Source organism: Centrocercus urophasianus, unplaced genomic scaffold (genome assembly GCF_019232065.1).
Source record: "Centrocercus urophasianus isolate 14NV4802_14NV808 unplaced genomic scaffold, USGS_Curo_1.0 seq_20, whole genome shotgun sequence".
NCBI lineage: Eukaryota > Metazoa > Chordata > Aves > Galliformes > Phasianidae > Centrocercus > Centrocercus urophasianus.
This window is the reverse complement of record NW_024884756.1, coordinates 5156787-5177741: the sequence shown is the minus strand read 5'-3', so window position 1 is coordinate 5177741 and position 20955 is coordinate 5156787. Positions and strand designations below refer to the sequence as shown.

The 20955-nt window shown below is 39.4% G+C and overlaps 1 long non-coding RNA gene across 5 annotated transcripts in view; it reads right to left on the bottom strand.

Annotated features, from left to right (window-relative positions):
• The window catches only part of LOC122162351, a 34405-nt gene extending 22696 nt beyond the window's left edge, over window positions 1-11709 (bottom strand). For all 5 annotated transcript variants that reach the window (XR_006169493.1, XR_006169497.1, XR_006169496.1 and 2 more), the window contains exons 1-2: window positions 11443-11709; window positions 7579-7692 (exon numbers count right to left, since the gene is read on the bottom strand). This is a non-coding gene — a long non-coding RNA (uncharacterized LOC122162351). The remainder of the gene's footprint in view (window positions 1-7578; window positions 7693-11442) is intronic.
• Between the last annotated feature and the right edge of the window lie 9246 nt (window positions 11710-20955).

Genomic DNA, 20955 nt, shown 5'->3' with positions numbered 1-20955 from the left:
CAATGAATGCTAAACAAATAAATAAAAAGCATTTCTCAAAATGCTAAGAGATTTGTATGAGTTACAACAACATAGAGTGGAAAAACAATATGTGAACAGTTCCTAGCAGAAACAGCCCTGAATGACAACAGGCATCAGTTAGATTTCATCCTACCAAATAATCTGCATGCTGACAGCAGATTATTACAGGGCTATAGACTAAGCACTGATTTTTTCAGTGTGTTCAGATTCCATGTCCAGTAAGCATGATGCACTGTACATGACAATAACATTACGGTCCCTTAAGATTAACTGGGTCTTTGAAATGTTATGTCTCAAAGATGGAACATTTAAAAAACCTGCAATTTTAACTTTTTCTCATCCTTCTGTATCAAGAGCACTGTAGTTATTGATGTAGGCACCCAAGCTGATATTTTAGACATACTTTCGTGTATATAAATAAAGATTATCTCGATATGGTGCACACCAACCCATGTTAAATGCAATTTAGCATCTACCCTTTCATGACAAAGCATAACAGAAAAGCTCCTGACTCACATTCGTGTTGCAGACCAGGTTGACGTGCAATTCTCTGAAGTTATTCACAGAAGATTTTTATCTGTAGTCAGAAAGCAAACACCTCTCAATGCAAATCTCATGTGATTGATATCCTAGTGTCAGAACTCTAGCTCTGAATCTTCAGCAAATTGCTCATCCCACATATAATATGTTACTGTGTCACTGAATTTGCTGCTGCTCATTTCGTGTCAGACTGTTTATCACCACCCCAGTCTCAAATCATGGGAGCAGCCAAACATCTGCTTGAGATGCTCAGCTACCAGGACTGAAATGTGAGTACTTGAAAGAAGCCATTATAAATCTTCCACGCAGAGCTTTGCAGCATTGTGTCACCTTCCACAAGTCACTGATCGTGTTTGCAGGCACCCAGATCTCCCAGCCCTGATCCTCTCATTCCATCCTGCTGGCCCACCTCCAATAAAGAGAAACAAAAGAGAGGAAAGATCCCTATTGCCTTTTTGCGCAACTCAGGAATGGAGATTTAGCTTAGAATAACAGCTGTGCTTCCCTGCACACTGAAGTGTATTGGCTGTGCTAAATTTTGCTCTTTGGTACCTGCTCTGTTAGACTGAGTTGCTATCTTTCAGCAACCAAGCTGAAAACCTCATGGTTTTGTCATAACAACTTGCAGATAAGCACTTCTTGTCTTTCACACGAATAAAATCTAACCCTTCAGCCAGCAGGTCTGACACTTATGCAAAAGAAAATATGGAAAAACATATGCATATATTAGCCTGGACTGAAAACAGATGGCTACAAAGTTGCAAAAGCTATTTGTGGCACAGCTGTGTTTGGATATTTTCCCTTCGCATTGGTCACGCTTTCTCTCTGTGCCAACACATCTATAAGAAGTTGCATGCAACCATGCTCTGCTAATGGAAAAATCTATGTTATGTCAGGCTCATATACCATCTCATCTGAGGTCAGAACCAGTTCAGGCAAATAGGAAATATTTGTGCTATGCTACAGAGCCAAGCCCAGACTGCAAGACATCATCTTAATGGGAAGTTGCACTCCCTAATGCTGGAGTGAGCTCTGAGTAGAGCTGAGTCTAGTGCTGGTTAGGTAAAACCATTGAAGAGCCACAGAGTATTTTCTCTTGCACAGTTTTTCTATGGGTCAAACTTCTGGAATTGTCCCAAAAGAATTCGTGGCATCTCCTGAAAATACATTTATATATATATATATTTAAAGGGGCAGCCATCACCTATTTACAGATCTCTGCACTTCCTAAATCAGTGACTGTGTTGTGAGAACATGAATTGTTTACTTCTATAGAGCTGAAAGACGGCAGCATCAGCATTTTGAGCTCTGTTCGTGAAAGGAAAATGATGATGACAAACTGTTTATGGAAACATCTAGAGAAAAAAATGAAAAGGAAAGACTGATGCTTTCACTTTTCCAAGGGCCATGTGCATGGCATTTCTAAGTGCCATGCCTCTTTCAGCCATTACATAGAAATAAAATAGAAAAACATAAAAATATGAAAAGTATAGAAATATGTTTCTAAATATGGAATATATAACAATGGTAGAAAGTTTCCTTTAGGAATTGCTACAGCATTGTTTTCCTGCTAGAATGTCGTTCTCAGATAAAGCTGTAGAACTGTTACAATTATAGCGGTTTACAGAGTTCTATCATCATAGTTTTCTCTGGCCAAAGACAATGAGAGAACATAGACAAGCCAGGAGACCAAAATAATGGCATTTAATGGTATTTCCCATCAGCTTGCTGCAACAATCAACTTAGCGGCAGTTGTTTCTGTGGATGAACTTACACAAAACGCACGTTTCTAATATCAGCGCCTGGAATTCTGTGAGAGAAATCTAACCTGGAGCTTAACTTTATAAGCAGCTTCTTAGAACCCAGCACTTGTCTTAAGCCAGATGCGATTTCTTCTTACAGTGCAGCCATCTCACAGAACTAATGAAGCCACTATTGCTCCTAGTGCAGCAGTTCCACATGGGGAATCATGGTAAGTAGAACTTGGTGAATTCATCTACACCAAAGAGATGACAAGAAGACCAGTGATAAAAAACGTAACTAAGTTAGATCAGGTTTTCTCATGTATCAATGGAGGCACCTTCCCGAGGTCCTTCAGGTAGGTTTCAAAGCCTTAGTGCTTCAAGGTGTCTCAGAATGCCTTTTTCCACTTCACTCAAAAATACATCCCTGACAGTGCATCTCCTCAGGTAAACAACATTCTGACTGAATGAATGAAAGAAGCACCAAACAGAAGTCTTGGAATTAATCTGCTCCACTGAGAGCTGAAAATTTTCTTATATGTTAGAAGGACAAATATTTTATCAGCAGTCTTTTTTTACAGCAAAGGTCTGACCTCGCTATCTAGAAATATAACGCACATCTGCAGACTACATTATAAAAGCAAAGTTCAGCAATTGCATCTCCAAGTGTCTGATTGGATCTTTGATATTTAGAAGCAAGCTAAGAACTGTGAAGTGTAAAACGGCGGGTAAAACGTTAGCTCACATGAACAAAGCAATTCTTCTGAATATTTTCTGCTTACTTGACAAGCAAGACCAAGGGTTTAATGCCCAAGCAGTATGCCATCCTCTGCTATTATAATAACTGCTATTATTATTAAATTCTGTGTTCATATTAAAAGACCTAGCACTGATAGATTAAATATCTTAATACATTCATACCTTTGTGGTTAAAGAATATGTTGGAGCGAACACACAAAGCTCTGGCGTTTGTTATTTTTGGCAAGCAAACGTTTATAAGCATTTCGTATGAGCAGTGAATTAAAATGCCAGGTCTCTGTTATAGCTAAGGTGCATTGTAAGCAGAGCTGAAAGTTTACACAAAGAGCAAAAATAAGCAAGTAAATTGTTGCAGTCATTCACTTCTATTGCTCTAATTTGCTATTCTCATCTCTGCTATTACTAGAGGAGTCATATACTGAAAGCTCATTTTACAGTTGAGACTAAAACATTTTGAAAGGAGGTAATTCTTTCCCAGCTATTTTGAAAGACAACAGTTTGACATTTGCGTTTGCTGCCTGAACTTAGATACTTTGCTTGCCTTTCACCTTAGACACATTGCTGTTTTCTCCTATGAAGGCAGTCGTTCATGCAACTTAAAATGCAGTTCAACACTTCAGGATACTATAGTAGAAACTGTTTACCTCTCTACAGATCTGTTTCTACATCCAGTCATATCTGCTATTTTATGTAGTCAAGTCTTGCACTTTCATCCTTTTTTATTTTTTTCCTCCTGCAAGTACAGAATCAGAACAGCAAAGCGTGAGAGCAGCTGTTTTGTCTTTCTAGTCATCAAACCTGTTCTGTGTGAACGCAGTCATTATATTACCTGTGTGAAATCATTAGTGATCAATGATGCAAAAGAAAGAACGTTGCTGGGCTCTCAGATCTTCGCTTGAATTTCCATGAAAAAAGCAGACAATTATGTGAATGTTATACACATGTACTTCTATAAACTCACACATACAGATGTAGATTTTCTCTACAGCTGGGACACCAACATGCAGTAAATCCATTTGTTATCATCCTCTGAGCACAAGTAAAGCTTCCCATAAATGTTGTCATTTGGCCTTTTCAGAAAAGGTCACCAAAAGGGCATTGATCTCTCATTGGGTTTCGATTGCACACACTTTTGAACTGAGGATCTTTACATTTACTGCTCTCATTTATCACAGAACGTTGATTACAGGAAACATCCAAATTCTGACATTTCAAAGGTCAGTTCGCAATTTTTAAAAATTCCCCTCCATTATTCATTTGACTGCATGCCCTCCTCCACAAGAAATCCATTGGAATCACCAGTTAACTTTTTCACCTAATCAATTTATACCAGAAGTTCAGATTTTAGCGGAATTAAGAAATACTTGATGCTATAACAAAAGACACCTGATTATACTAGTGATACACTAGTAGAAACATTTCGCTCGATATAAACATCCTCTGTTCTTGATGATCCTTACAGATCCATTCCAAGTTCATAAAATATCCTATGGGGTTTTTTTTACTTAGTATGACACCAAACTTGAAAGCAAGTGGTGCATACACTTAATTTCTGCGTTACAGTATTGCTGTGCGTAAAGGCAGCAGCATTACCTCTCTCTGTTTTCCCTTACCCTGACATGTCTAATGAGCTCTTGCATTCTGCTTCAGTATTTCAGTGAATGCTGGTCTCTTTCTAAATATTGATAAAATAAATACCTTCTCACATACATCTTAGCCATTTGACCTGTAGTAAATGTCATGGATTACACTAAAAAAATATTGAGAATTTCTCCAAATTTGTAGTATAGTGTTCTGTTACAACAGTAAAATCAACCAAGTTTTGAGAGTTCTAAGCATTAATATGATGCTCATTTTATTAGGAGAGAGAAGTCATCTACGTTGTTTTCCTTGTGATCTTACCACTTGCTTATTGGGATCTTTGCACAGAGGTTCTGCTAAGCAAGTTTGAAATGCATAGCTTTACAACTTCTTATAAACCCAGCTACTGCAGTGACCTGCAACTGGATATTACTTTGGGACTAACCATTTACGTGCTTTAAAAATTTATAGCAATTGCATAAGTCAAATAAGTCCATTTGCAAGATCACCTTACAAATTTCCCTTTTTCCTCCTTTGTCCTACTTGCCCTGGGATTTTGTACAAAACTGTATTGCCCTCTCTGCCAACTGTGGGCACTTCACTCCAAGAAAAGGACCAATAATTCCTGGAGCAGCGAGGCCCATACTCCATAAGCAGCTCACACATACGAGCCCTGCAGGACTGGGAACTTCAGTGGCCCTGTTTGTAAGTGCTATTTCACAGAGACAGCCCTGCCCAAGCCTGATGAGCACAGCTGACCTGCATTTACCAGGCACTCAAACACATCTCAGTGGCTGTCAGGGTGATAGAAGCTACAGAACTGGAGGAAAAACACAGCATCTTTAAGCTTTTGAGAGCAACAGAACGGAAAACTCAAGAAGTTGTCTCACAACGCTGTGTTTAGGAATTCCAATGCTTATTTTTGGTGCGCATTTTCAGAAGCAGGGTTGACTTGTGACATTATATTTTGACCTTATCTGGAGCCCACAGTTACACACAGAGGTTTATTTTGACAGAGACTATATGGGATATTAGGGCTCTGCATTATGCAGTGCTGCAGAGTGATGATACCCTTCATTCAGAAAAGCTGAATAAATACCAGATAGATTTTATCTTATAACTCTGCTTATTGTCCCAGGACTGCAATAACATATGCCCTTTCCCTTTGGAATATTTGTTCAGCGTACTTGAAAATGCATAGCAGATAATTTCAGGGGTGGTGGTATGACTTTTGTGTGGATAAGAGTTTCTGTATCAGTGTTTCACACTATCTGCCATCCCAGAAGGCTACTGTCACTTGACCATGGAGCACAGTTAATGCTCAGATTTACTAAAACTCTCTCAGAAATAGAAGATGGGAAGAAGTGCGTTCGAAGTGCAGTGAACAAAATGTGCAGGAACTGTTAGTTCTGCACACCCATATTTGCAGGTGCAGGAACAGAGTTCAGCTGTGCCCGTGGAACTTGCTTACTACAAGACAAGGGAGAAACCTCCCTGTGTTAGTAAATTCTTACATGTTAAAGGTCAAATCATAAAAAAAAGAAGCTGTATTCTCACAGCTTTTTGTTTGTTCGTTTGTTTGTTTGTTTAAACATCTACTTTCTGGATACAGCCTGTCAGATTACAGCTCTTTTTTGAATGAAGAACTGAACTGATCCTTCAGGGCCTTCATGTGAAGGGAAATGAAAGAACACTTCAAACTACTTCCTTCTCCATCACTTCCGTGCCCTGCACTGATTATGGCTTTTCCTGCTTCACAATGCTAATAAAGATGAGAGATTTCTAAACCACAGCTGGCAGGATACTGTACTCCACTGCATCAATCTTTTTCATACACGTCAATAATATTCTCTTATTTTTGATGGGATGATCACACATCCTTATTTGATATGAGAAGCACTTCCTCTAGCAGATAAACCGCTGCTTTGTGATCATTCAGGAAGGTGCATGAGGAATTCTCTTATTTCTCTACATTTGATAGGTGTATGGTAAGCAGACAGCAAAATAAAAGAGAGACCACACAATATCCACTCCCCCACAAACTGTCCCTCAGATTCCTCCTGCACAGAAGAAGCGTGTGGCTCAGTGTGCCTAACTCTAGGGAACAAAGGAGTCCATGTTTCAGCTTGCTGAAATAAGTTCACTGTTTCATACCTGGAGATAATAACTAATGCCTACCCCATGACTTTTAGGACAACTGGAAAGAACAGAGCACAGCCCACTGAAATCCCAGGGACCTTCACATACAAAACATCTGACAGCAGAAGAATCAGGATCCCTTATTTTACAGTGCTCCAGTTTGTACCTGTTGCTTCCTGTTCTGACATTGGACGAGGGTTGAGGATCTTGCATGCTTTGCCACGTTGCTTTCTTTGCTGTTAATCTGAACTGTGTGTGTGCGTGTGTATAGACACACATTGTGAGATAGATAAATATATCTTAATCACATGCATATAGGTATAGTCAGGCAAAATGTACTGTACTATACCCTAGTTATTATAGTATACTTCTGAATGATGTATTTATTCATAGCAGTACGGCTATGATTTATGCATTAAACCAAGTTGTCTGGATTCACTAGCAACACAATATGCTGTGAAAAGTTAACTTTAGAACTGAATAGGGCATCCACATTTTGCCTGAATTAATTTGCCAAGTTAAGTGTAAATGAGCAATAGGAACATTTCCTACATCTAATATTGTAAGGAGAATTACAAATGCAAACTACCTGAAACGGCTGTTTGATATTCACAGTAATAGTATAATGCAATTCTTTTTATGTCTCTTAACTCAGTCCACTTCATAAAATGAATTAATTTCTTTTGTAGACACATCCACCATCTTCCATTGTATGCTGTGTAGTTGTTACTGGCTGAGTAACTTTTATCCTTAAACGTATTTCCGTACTAAATACGCTGTAGGGTGTTTTCCTTACCTCATTTGATAAGTCCTAGCTTTCATCTCACATATCCACAGCACAAGGACTTCTCTGGAACATCGTGCCCAAAAAAGGTGCATTGGAGGCTAAACCAAAACAGGCACTCATCACCTACAGAGGAAAGAAAGGAAAGCATGCTATGTTAAGAAAAGGTGAAGCACTCCAAAAATACAACCTGTGCAACTGAGCTTTTTCATCTGCCTGTTCACTTTCATGTACTCCCATTTCAGAGTGATTATAATTAATTGAGTTAGGACAATTTCTAAGAAATAAAAGTGATTTTAAGATGCTCAGATCTGAAATACAGGCAACTGAAAAAAGAACAAAAATCCCACTTCTCCAATGAGATTCAATCAGAGAATGGCTTGGGTCAGAAGGGACCTAAAGGTCACCTAGTTCCAACCCCGGTACCACAAGTAGGGCAGCCAGTCGCTAAATCAGGCACCAGATCAGGCTGCCCAACCAACGCGGCCTTGAGCACCTCCAGGGATGGGGCATCCACAGTCGCACTGGGAAGAGATTATGTCTCAAGTGAAGTGAAGTCACTACCGGTTGTACAAAGCCCAACCACAAGTTCTGCTAATCACAGAATGGCCTGGGTTGAAAAGGAACATAATGATCATCTAGTTGCAGCCCCCCTGCCATGTGCAGGGTCACCAACCACCAGACCAGGCAGCTCAACAGTGGATTTGTTCCAATCTGCATCTAGAACTAATTTCTCAAAGTTGAATTCACCTCTGTTTACCATGGAATCATGCATCGAAATCAACTGCACTGAAAACTGCCTGCACAACAAAAACCTTCTTCTATTCCATATATCTCCTGTTTCTCTATCTAGAGCAGAACTTCTGATAAAATAAGGCTTTCATAAATTATTCCTAACAGCAGCAAGTACCATTGACATAATATCATTAAGAATAAAGAACTGGAAAGGCTCTCGGGAACTTTTTTTTTATTTTTTACTTTTTAACTTCACTGAACTCTTGCTATTGTAATAGAATGTCTGCTTTAAAGCATTTCATTACATTTTTTTTGTCCTTGATGAGCCAAAGATAACATGGAGTCTTCATTCCCTCATAGAGACAGAAAACTTGGCCTAAAACTTTATCATAAATGGGAATTCAGCACCAACTATTGATTACTGCAAAATTCGCTGGCAGTTGAAAGCACATCTCATTTATCCGAATTCCAGTTTAAAAGAAGTTTAACTTTTTATAGCCACTTCAACTGAGGGCCTCCCTTTCACAGTGACCTTTATTTGAAACAGCACAACAGCACATACTACAGAAGAAAAAACTTCTCTCTTTTAAAATCTGCTTGCCAAAAATCGAGTCCTCACAAGAACTTTTGCTCTCTGATCAGAAGTCAGTTGCTTAAAAATCAATTCCTCATAACCAAAATGCTGTAATACAATTTTCTAATTGCATTTACGCAGCGCTCCAGGGCTCAATACACATACGCAGGAGTTACGCTCAGCAAAAACTCCACATGCCACTTAGGTTTAATTCAAGATTATTCTTTTTTAATTTAAAAATAGCAACTTTTTGGAGCAGCTCAATATTTCTTGTTAGAATAAGCATTTCTGTGGCAGAGACACCATAAACAATACAGAACTTGCCAACCATGGGTTTAGCCAAGTTGTTAGCACTGTTTGTACCAATCAGCACTGGGCACCAGCATCAGATAAAGCACTTAAGAGATTATTGTGGAGGATAGTGTTTTAAAGTGCTGAAAGTAGACATTAAAGGACAGAGCATGTCTTTCAAATTCAACTGCTGTGTAACTATGCTTTATCTATTGTGCCCTCTCTCCACACACGCTTTCTCTTTGCAGCTTTTCATCGTGTACAACAGACAGAAAAAGCTTTGAAAAAAAGAATCAAGCTGAGGACAAAGCTTGCCAAGCTTTGAAAGATGAGAGAACTGTGGTAGCAGCGAGGGTAATTCTAAAATTGTCTTTAATGGATCTATGAATTTAGAATTTAAGAGGCTAAGACTTCAGAAATGCCCATGTACTTAAATTGAACATGAATGTGGGGTTTGAATCTGTGCTGGAGGTTTTTCTGAAGAGAATCTATAAAAAGCACGGGGATAGGTAAAGCCAGAAACATTGTCAGTATTGCTTTCTCAGTGAGCTTTGGGAAACCGTTCCTTCAATACAATCAGCTTCCAGGCACAAGCAGCACAATGCTAATTCAGCTGACTACTGCTTACTACGGCTCAATTTCAGCATCTGAATCAGGAAAATCACTCAGACAGCATTAAAGATCCTTATAACCAATACACCCATTTTCAGTTGACTAGAAAAAGATTGGATCACATATAGTAACTGGATTGCTTACAAGCTTGATAAGCTTCTAATGTTGCGGTTGCAGTCTTTGTTAAGCAAAAGGACAAGAAAAAGGAATTCCAAGCAGCTACATGGCCACACAGCACAGATTACAGACTTGCAGACTGTACTTCACATCTCAGTTGATACTGGTGCCATTTTTAAACACAACCTGTGAGAAATGGTTGAATGGCAAGTTAATTTCAGTTATTCATACACAGTCTGCTATCATAAAGGAATTGCAGTTGATCAGGAGTCAGAACAGTGACCAACAGATGCTTTTTATCGTGGTCTTCCTTTTATGTCTAAGTGGAGATCTGTGGTATTCTCTGTGGCTCAGCCTTGTTACATTCTTCCCAGAACATAGGAGTCTACATCAGGTATCTCAAGAGCAAGGCATGCTGTGCTCTTTCATCATAAAGCCACGTCGGATGCAGGATGTCTGTCTACTTCAGCTTTCTATTCCATTAAAGTTTATTATAAACAGCCCTGTACAACATCCCCTCACAGTGGGAAGAAAATTACTAAGCTCTGCAGAGCAGTTTTCAGAGATGGTGCACGTACTTAAACCAGTTGTGCTGAGCAGAAAGGCAAATACATTTGCAGTTCTTGACCATTTCAAGGGTACTCATGGGCAGCAGCCACTCTGTTTTCCATTTTCACTACTGTAATTAACACAAGAACAGACTCATATTGTGCCACTTGCTGAGCTCACAGCCTTTACCTGAAGAAGACTCAAGAGTACAGGATCTCATTTGCTGGACAACTGGCAGAAAGGCTGTGTACTATTTTTCCTGTATTCTGTACTTTGATTATCATCAGTTTAGATTATTATTTTTCTAAGCTACCAGTGCTGTGCAGAAGAATGGTAAGCAGAAGGAAACAAAGATTTTACACCCTGGAATACCCTGTACATAAATGTACTACAGGGATCACAACCACGAAGATTGACAATAGCGAAAAAGGACACAAGCGTTTCCTCTCGTGTCTAAATTTCCTCCTCAATCTGCTCCCGTAGAGATAGTCCCTTCACCAAAATAAAAATACTTTCAATAGGAAAGAATCTCACTCTAAAACCACAGCTTATATGTAATGGTCATTCTTCGTATGCTGGCTAAGATAAGGGGAATGTAATCCAATGTTAATAAGATCGCTACTAAAACAAAGACCAAGGCACAACCAACTAACAGGTAAAATTAACAGCTACTATATTTTTAAGGCCATTTATGATACGCTATAGCAATAACAAGAGTACGTGACTTTTATTCAGATTTTATAGCCTAAATGAATGGAATTGTTGAAGAGCAGAAGGCAATTTGCTCACGGACTGAGGTCACACATGCAAACGCAAGCTGAAGCAAATGAGAGGCTCTGATACATACAGAAGAGGAATCTATTGCAGAAATACAGATTTCCAGGGTGGAAGCAAAAGGAAGTGTTAACACTGTAGTTTCCCCTCCTTTAAAATTTTGGCTTGTCATAACCCATTATAAAGAGACCCAAAGTAGTCATCTTGTAGGAACAAAAACTTACACCAACTTAACTGAAATCCACAGACCTGGCTGCAACTCTCCTTACTTTAGTATTTCTGACTGCTTCTCTCTTCAGATATTTGTCTTCCTTCTTTGTGGGTTCTTAGTAATGAGGAAGGTGCAGTAGTCTTTAAATATCTGCATTCAGGTATCCTTGAGGAAGAAAAAAAGCGCTGATATTGTATGTACTAAGACACTTAAAACTTTCTTCAATAACTTGTACTGAGCTTTCCAAATCCACTGTTTCATGTGATTGACTCATTTTTTCCCATCGGTTCCATCAGCAAAAACGATTTCCAATATCTTCAGAAAATACAGTGCCAGTAGAGCGCAGGCAAACACAATGGCTGTGAATAACTCAATACACTAAATTACCCTTGCACAATTCTTTTTGCTCTGCAAGAAGAGACATTTCAGTATCAATTAGGTTCAGCAAACATTTCATTTAAAGGACAGAAATGGAAGAAAGATGAATATCTGTGAAGTATGGTAGAAGAGTTGGTAACAGTAAAACCAAAAAGAGAGAAATGGTCTGGAAAACTCATTTACATAAGAAATTGCATCAGGTGAACTCTTATTAGGTCTGATCCTGTGAGAGCTATCAGTACATCAAACCATAATTCTTGGGAGCAACTCTTCATGTGAGTAAAGGCTATTTGCAGCAGATTATTGCACTGGGCTCGATAGCACCTTAGAAGGGGTCAGTAAGAGCAGAAAAGACAAATACAATGGGCAGCTGAGAGTAATTAGGCTCAGCGAATTTCAGACTGCAGCTGCATGTTGGCTTATTTTGTGTAGCTAAAAGACACACCAACAGACTCAGCTAAAAATGCTCAGCAATTTTTGGTTTGTCATATTGTACAATACGACCCTTAGAAATATTAGTAAACTGAAGATGCAGTGTTAGTAAATTGATAGTCATGTATTTCTAGTTCTTCGACGTCACAGGACTTCAATTTCAAGCACTGACTTAGAGCTGTCAGAAATTATTTAAGTGAGGAAGCTGGCTGAGATGATAACGAATACTTATGTGCAAGTCAGCATGTCCAGCCTTTAGCATATGGAAGGAATAACACAGAGGTACAGAAAGAAACAAAGATGCATGTATTAGGAAGAACTGCAGGGAAATGTTGAGCTGAGGAGGGGAGATTCAAGAGGTAAGGCAGCAGCAGGGAATAATTTGCAGGCAATCTGCAGGAGATTCTTGAACACAAAATGGATGTCTAACTTCCTGAGAAACAAGAGTACCAAATAAAAGTATAATGGAAACACTTAGTGAAGATTCCCTTTATTTTGGAGCCTTTCTGCAGCTTTTTAGCATGTCATGTTGCAACGTGCACAGATGACATTTCTGTGACTCAGTAGCCTTTCAGTGCAATCATTTTCTCTTTACAATGGTAGCATCGCGAAGCGGCGGTGCCATCAGTGTCGACTGAAAACAGCTTTTTGCACGCTGCTAAATCCCAAGTGGACAAATCCAGAATGTCAAGCACTACAAAGAACGAAGCACTACTTATTCCTCCAAAAGCTCGGTGTTACAGCATCAGAAGCCTTCTTAATAAATGTGCCTACTTTTTAGAAAATTCATTTCCAACTCTTTAAAACAATTTCATGTCCTAAACTAATATTTTCCCTAATTGGCTTATGTTCCTTTTTACAATTAATCACAGCTATTACTATTTCTCAAAAACATTAAAACCTTTGAGCATGTGTTTAATACAGCACATACCGATAAATACAAATAGTATTTGCTCTTGTTTTTAATTTTCAGATCTCAGAGCATTTGGTAATAGAAAATATCATTAGCTCCATGGGCCTTCCTTCTTGTTTCACAGCTTCAGCAATGTTTTCATCCTTGGTTTCATTCTGGAAAACTATGCACAGAGACCTTTTTCTCTTTGGCTTTTTCAAGGGGGAGAGGGGAGAAGGAATGAAGTTATTGCACCTGCAGGTTCAAAGACAAAGGTCTTAATCTGTCACTCTTTTAATATACACTATCCATATTAAAATCTATCTTAGTTTCACAGAAATACAGAATCGTATTCCTTATATTGGTGATTCAATCTTCTTTTTAAAGATTTTGATGATATTTGCCGTTAACCTCTAGTTCAACTGCATGCCCTCCTAAATTAAATCATATCACTGATGATCTTCCACCCCATTCTGGGTTTTTATAAATACATAAGCAGCAGCTTGTTTCGACTTTACTAAAACTTATCTACATCCCTGAGAGTACTTACTCTTCTAGTGTTCAAAGAAAAACCTAAGTGGAATATCAATAGCCATAGAACCATAGGCTTGAGTTGGAAGAGACCTTAAAGATAATCTAATTCCAGTCCCCTGCTGTGGGGGGTTGCGATGCATATTTATCCGCATCAGTTCCCTGCCTTCAACAGTGACCACTAGCAAGCTCTTCAGTAATGGATGTCATTCCTAAAAATGCCTCCTACAAGCAATTGTGTACATCTCTGCAGTGAGAGAAAAAGCACTGTATGGACTGAAATACGCCAACAATAGCAGTGACAAATCTCATAGGACAAATGCTTACGTGTAGCATACATACGCACACATACATACACGCATGCATATGTATCTCATGCCTTTTTGAAACAAAAAACAGTGCTCTGTGTTCTACAATCATATGAACCAGCACTGTCATTTTAGCTAATAGAATAAGTCATAGGCGTAAACTGTTGGACTGCAATTTCTATTCATAAGGGTGTTCCCACTGCAGATGCCAAAGCGAACAGAGTGCTCAGAGCTGTTAATAAGTACACTGAATTGGAAAATGTCCCAGTACGAACAATGTGTCTGAGCTAGCCAGATTAGAGGATTAAGTTTCCCACTGCAGTAGTTCACGTTATGGTGACACAGAAATGTCGAGGATAACAGAAGTTACTGCTGAGGCATTTGAAAAACTGAAATTAAAAACTGAGTCTTTTAGAAAAAAAAAAAGGAATAGAAATATTCACAAAAGAAATTAAGACACTGAAGAAGTAAATGAGTAGAAATGATTCACCTGAATTAAATAAAGTCATTAACAGGTCAGGTCTCATTTTGTGTGACACCAAAAATCAGGCGTACATTTTCTAACTTGCAGAAAAGGGTATTTAAAATAAATTCTGTCTAATCTACCTTTTTTTCTGAGTTGAAGAATCCCAGGAATGTACTCGTCTCCAGGGAAAGTTTCATGTGTCAAGAGAAAGCTAGTTATTCGTCAATTAGTCATATTGCTTGCAAAAGACTGGGGCTCCACAAAAGAAAATCTTCATGGAGAAGAAGCCAAAATGCTTAAATGCAAAACCTGCATCTCTTGTAACCTCAGTTCATTTTCTGAACCTGTGTTCTTGTTCATTTTCAGGTGGTTACCATAAATCACTCTTTGTTCAATATTGCAATTATTTTTAGTTATAACTGTGCAATGCATTGTGCAGTAAATAATTAGGAGAAGCGAAGAAATTAAGACTGCAAGTTTTGGCCTTTTACTGGTGCCAAGCAGTAAACCACAAACATTTAGAGCAGGCAGAAAGAGAAACGCAGTTACAACAAAAAGGACAACAAAGCTTTAAGTCAATACTTCCAACTCCTTAATTCTACACTGTGTGCTTCTTGCCCTAGAGGAGACTTTTTTTCCCTACAGCCCCCCCTCTGTGTCTCCATCTCCAGGTTGACTTAACTCCCAGCAATAATCTCCTTCTGTTATGTTCCATCTCATCTTAAATCTTGCTTTATTTCTTTATCTCCAGCTACATCCATTTTCTACTTGCATAACCTTTACTTCCTCTTGCTTCCAAGACTTGACTTTTTTTTTCCCACTTTGATTCCACGTAAACATGGAAGAAAGAGAAAACAGTTTTTTTTTTTTTTTTTTTTCTGCCCCCATTTTTTTATTCCCCCTTTTTTTTTTTTTTTTTTTTTTAAATCTTTCTTTCTCTTTCTCCTGTTAATTGTTCACATTGTCTAAGTAGCTTTGCCTTCCAACTATCCATTAAATCCTCCAGGTTACATCCAGTGTCCAAATACATTCTAAGTGTACTCCACAGGCAGTGCTTTTGCTATGTTGGCTGGAGCTCAGGCTCTGTCCCTCTGCCACCCAACATCCGAGCTGTAGGCTGTGATAACACACATCAGCAGTACGAGCTGCTCCTTGAGCTTCTGGAGCAACTGAGGCTTTTCCTGGCCTGTTTTCCTGGAAACACATCCTCTCTTACACGCAGGTGTCCAAGTGCACTATGACACCAGTGGGTTTGCACTCCCAGCATAGCCAACAGGCTTTACAACCTTGAGTCAAACTGCAAAGTCCATTTCTCAGGCCAGAGCACAGACGGTAGTTTGACTCTAAGCTAAACAAGCTAATCTTTCTCTATTCTAGACTATAACCTCTTGAGATTGGACATACAGATTATGGCAGCTGTTTGCATTACATCTATGACAACCAGCCAACAACTCTGATTTTTCCAGCATTTCCACTAATTTTTTCTGGACTTTGGATATGAGCAGCTTCCCTATGACTCATCCATCTACCAGTCTTGAACTGCTGCTTTTTCCGTTGTTGTGACTCATAGAGCATCATTCTTACTTGAAACCAGCTTTGCTATGCTAATTCTAGATATACAATAACCATCCCACTCTTTTCTCTTTTACAAATACGACAGAACAGGAAACCTACCACGCCATTAAACTTCAAACATCGTGCAGCTCTTTGCCTTTTTTTCATCGTCTCCTTACCGTTGAATAAACTTTTAGTGGACTCACAGCAATAGTTTGCAGCCATGTGATATGGCAGCATTTTCCAGTGAATTATTAGCCAATAACGTGGTCTTCGTTGCTACAAAATTTTTGACTTTTTTGGTTTGTTTCTGTGTTAGCAATAACAGCTCGTCTGTGAATTGGTAACAGGGAAAACAGCTCAGCCATATATAACCCTGTAGTTAGGCTGTTCCTTTACATACCATTTTTGGCAAAATCCCCCGCAAGTTACCTTCACAGACTGTCCATGTATCTTTAGACAAACACTTCTTGGGTTCAGAGAGCTTGCATATTTATCCATAACAGCAGAGCCACCACTCTGCTCTGAACAGGCTACACTTAAGAACATGGCAACTCTATGCCTAACATGACAAAGTAGGAAAGAACACAAGGATTAGGCAATTAAAACAGGACCAAGAATACTTATTGCTAGATTGGCAGTTGCTCAGCCTGAACCCTGCCACATTAGATCTTCCTGTATCCACCAAGCCTTGTCTGAAAGAACAACACTGAACGTGGCACCCATTGCCTTTCCCTGCAATTCTCTAAGTCCTACCACCCCACGAGACGCAAAATAGCTGCTGTTTCCTGAGAGCAACCTATTCATGCATTTTTGTGAAGCAGGGCCAGTTCCAGAAGTGTGACTTAGGCTTCATGTTGCAGTATCTAACTCTTTTGGCCCCTTGTTATCTGATGTAAACTGCACTCCTGAGACACATAGAATCACACTGCCAAATGGAAGAGAAAATGAAACCTCAGGACTGATTCTCAGATGTCAGTAGATGGAGATCAGAGAAAATTCAACTGCGAGTGCTCACCTGGCAGAGCATACCTTCATCTCCTCAGCACTCACACAAGCAAACTCTGTCTTAGAGAAAGAGCCTACCCAAGGTAGGCTTTTCTCACATCACTGATTTAACACAAAACAAATCTATGCTGGAATAATTCAAATCCATACAGAACCCCCAGTTAATTATGATCCCTAAATCAGAGACCTTCTCCTTCCTTTGGGCAGAATCCCATAACCTGGTAGCATGGATTAGCTACTGGACAAAAGGAGCCGGCACCTACTGACCTAAGCCATTTGGCCTGTTCTTCTTATGAAATCAACTGAACTACTTCTGTGTCCATCCCATTTCAAATACCAGCCCTTGGCTGCATTCTTCCATTAGCATTTTTTTTCCCTACAGCAAAAAGCAGTTCCTTTCAGTACATGCAGGAGAGCAGGGCTTGAAGAACTGATACAGGCATCTTTGCTAATTTCCTCCTGTTAAGAGGTATAAAAATCTCAACCAAAACTTTTCCTTCTATGAGCCTTCTTTCAAATGTCTGTTAGTAATTCAAACAATTAGATTATGATGCTGTTTTGTCAGTGTGGTTTTACATTGTCTCACACGGTTTTACTTATTTGGGTTTTTCTTGACCTTTTGTTTTTGAACTTCTCTGTATGTTAATATGTATTTTGTCACAGCTGTGCTGTCCCTCAGCCAGACACCGATGCTCACAATGAAACATCAAGCTCTGTCTAGTAGAAGCTCACAGAAACCCATGATTAGAACTGCTTTTTTTCTATTCTGCTGAATAAATTGAGTATTTTGTGCCATTCTGAAGGCTTGTTTCAGAATTTTTTCCTCACAACCATAGCAAATTGCTGATCAGGCCCCTTCCCTCACTTGTAGCCTAGTGCATCAATGCTGTATTTCAACTCGCACATGGAGAGCTGCAGCTGGGGCTGCTGGCTGTATGGGCCAGATGCCTCTTCGCCTTAGTCAGCAAAGTGCCTGCTGACTTCAAGGACATTTTCCCCTCAGTCAGTGAGCGTAACATGCAACTCTGCATTTTACTGTGGTTTCCACTAGGGCCCTGAATATGCAGACACTTACACATATACTTAATTTTACACATATGGACCCCGATTCAGTAATTAACCGCATGCCCAACTCAAAATAGATGAGTGCTCCCAGTGAAGTCGATGGAACAACTGGAGTACACACAATTGAGAAAATGAGCATTTCTGAGATGGAGGCTTCCCCCCCCACCAGGTAATGAAGAGCAGAGATGGCCTTTTAGAATTCTGTTTTCTACTGTACCTCTACAACCCATAGACAAGATAAAGCAGGAAGGAAATCATAGACTTGACAGGTGAAGGCTGAAAAAAACTGCACTGGTGTTATTTTAAAGTGAATTAACATTGTCTGAAATATATCCAGTCATGGAGATAGCAGAACAAACCTCCATAAAGAGAGTTTCACTTGCCTGTTCCCAGTCATTGCTCATAAACCAAACATCAATCTTCAACTTTCAAAAAAACTGGCAGGGATGACAGAGAACTGTATGTCCAAAAATCATATTTCCTGCAGTTTTCTTTGTTTGCTGTTAAGGATGTCTTGGATGCAGTTAGACAACTAGGTCTGAAGGCTTGTGGCCACAGTTCTGCCCCTGTGCACTACACAGAGTAGAAGGACACTAATGGGAATACAGGGTACAGTTTTCCATGCTATCTCTGAAAGCAGGCAGGCTTAAAAGATTGGAAGCAGAGAGCTTGAAACCACTCACATAGTTAAAGAGCTGGGAGTGCTTCTCATTACATTCAGTGTCATAAGGAGGCAATGCTCTTTAACTTGCCAACCTTAACACTCTGCTGTCTTGCCTGCCCTCACAGCTCTAGTCCAGAAAGCACTTGAAAAACCTCCACACCTTTTATTGTGCAAGCGTGAGATGATTTATATGCTCAAGTTGCCTCCAGTGCACATTCATCTAGCCAGAGTAGGACACAAGAAGAAGGTTCTATAACCTTCTTCATATCCAAGAACTCCAAGTATTTTTTTTGTATTTATGTGTGTGTGGTGTGTGTGTGTGTGTCTACGTTCTGAATAATCCTTTTTCTCACTGAACAGTTAGGTTAACATAAGATCCTGCTTGTATTAGGCTGGGCTACGTACATCTTTGAGCCTATGTGATACACATAACCCCCGAGTTACTCCCCATACCTACAGATGGCCAGGACGGATGGGGCTCTGGGTAACGTGATCTAGTGCTTGATCTAGCAGTTGGCAACTCCACCCATATCAGGGGGTTGGAACTTGGTCATCTTTGAGGTCCCTTGCAGCCCAAGCCATTCTATGATACAAGTGATCCAGTTACAGGCAAATTCACACAGTTTATTCCTTGGACTGCTCCTAGAGGCAGCCTTCCAGCATTGCTATCATCTTTGATCTCTCATGGATAGAACATGAATTATATCATTCTATTTCACGCCTGAAAGGAGTCCAGTGACTTCTTCAGCCAGCATGATGTAATGTCAGAATTTGTGTTATCAGAACGTTTAGACAAAAATACTGGGACAAATTCTCTCTTAACTGGGACTACTTTAGACTACCTGGTAGGAGGAAAAAAAAAAAAAAAAAAAAAAAAAAAAGAAACTTAAAAGGTAAATCTGTCCATAGAAGGAATGAGCACAAGAAGATCAGTGACACGCAAGCAACGTATTACCCATATCTAAGTCATAAACTCAATGGTTGACTTAAGTATACAGCTGACACAACAGGGAGATCCCTGGGATTTATGTGAAAACCTGCTAACCAAACTTAGTTCTCACAGTCCTGTAGGGCTCATGACATGGGCAAGCACCATTTAGAGAAACATCTAAGCTGCTCTAACAGCAGAATCCAAGCAGCACATGGCAGCCTCTAGAACTAGAAAAGTTAATGCAATAAAATATTCTCCAAATGATTAAGAGACTAATCTCTGCTCACATCCTGCTGATTTTCCTTTTGATTCCATCTTTTTGAAGCTGTAAATAAATATTATTCTGAAAACACTGCTGCTCAATCTTTTTCTTACCATGCGATTCACAGGTATCTGGAGAAGAGCAAATACTTCTCTTTTCTCTTTTCCTCTGCTTTTCTTTATCCTCTAATCTCTGATACGCTCTTCATGTTGTGTGCACTAGATGCTCTCAGGTAAAGCTTGCCAAGTGCTATATCAGCGTAGTTCCAAAACTCCCAGAAAGTTTCTTCTCATAGTCCCTCACAAGAACACCCTGGTCACTGATTTTGAAAGAGTGATTCTCTAAGTATAAGCAGTTACAGAAAGCCTAGTAGCTGTAAAAATGGATAGAGGTAATAAGAATTAAGTGCACTGCATATCACTTAAATAATATGGTCAGAAATAAGCTGCTTATGAAAAAAAAAAAAAAAAATACTGGTGTTGAAGAAAAATACGAAACAGTTAATCCTCTTCATGCAGTTAATCATCAGCCTGGAGAGAGTTTCTTCCCAGACAAGAGTGTTGGAGCAAAACTACAGGAATCATTCACGAAATAATTACGTGGTCCTATGGGAAATGATGCACTACAAAGGTAATGAGCCACCTAGTACTGATTTCGTAATAACATCCTCCTGATGCTCTTACAGAAAGACTCTAGGGAATACCCAGCAGGCACATCAGATCTTAAAATACACTACAGGAAGTTTGCTGGCCTGTTGATAGCTCCGGCCTCTCATGTATAAGACATTCCATCTGCATTTAGAAACCACGCACTTCATTATAGGAATATATTTAAAGTTCTGTTTGACTTTCTAGAGATTGAGGTGTATGTTAAGTGCCTTCCAGTATACTGCTAATATTGTGAACTAACAAAAGCAATGATTAGGCTAAAAAAAAAAAAAACCCAAACCAAACAAAAAACCTTCAGACAATCCAACAGACAACAGCTCAGTCAACAGCTTCCCAAGAGACATCCATGTCCCCACCACAGGCACGT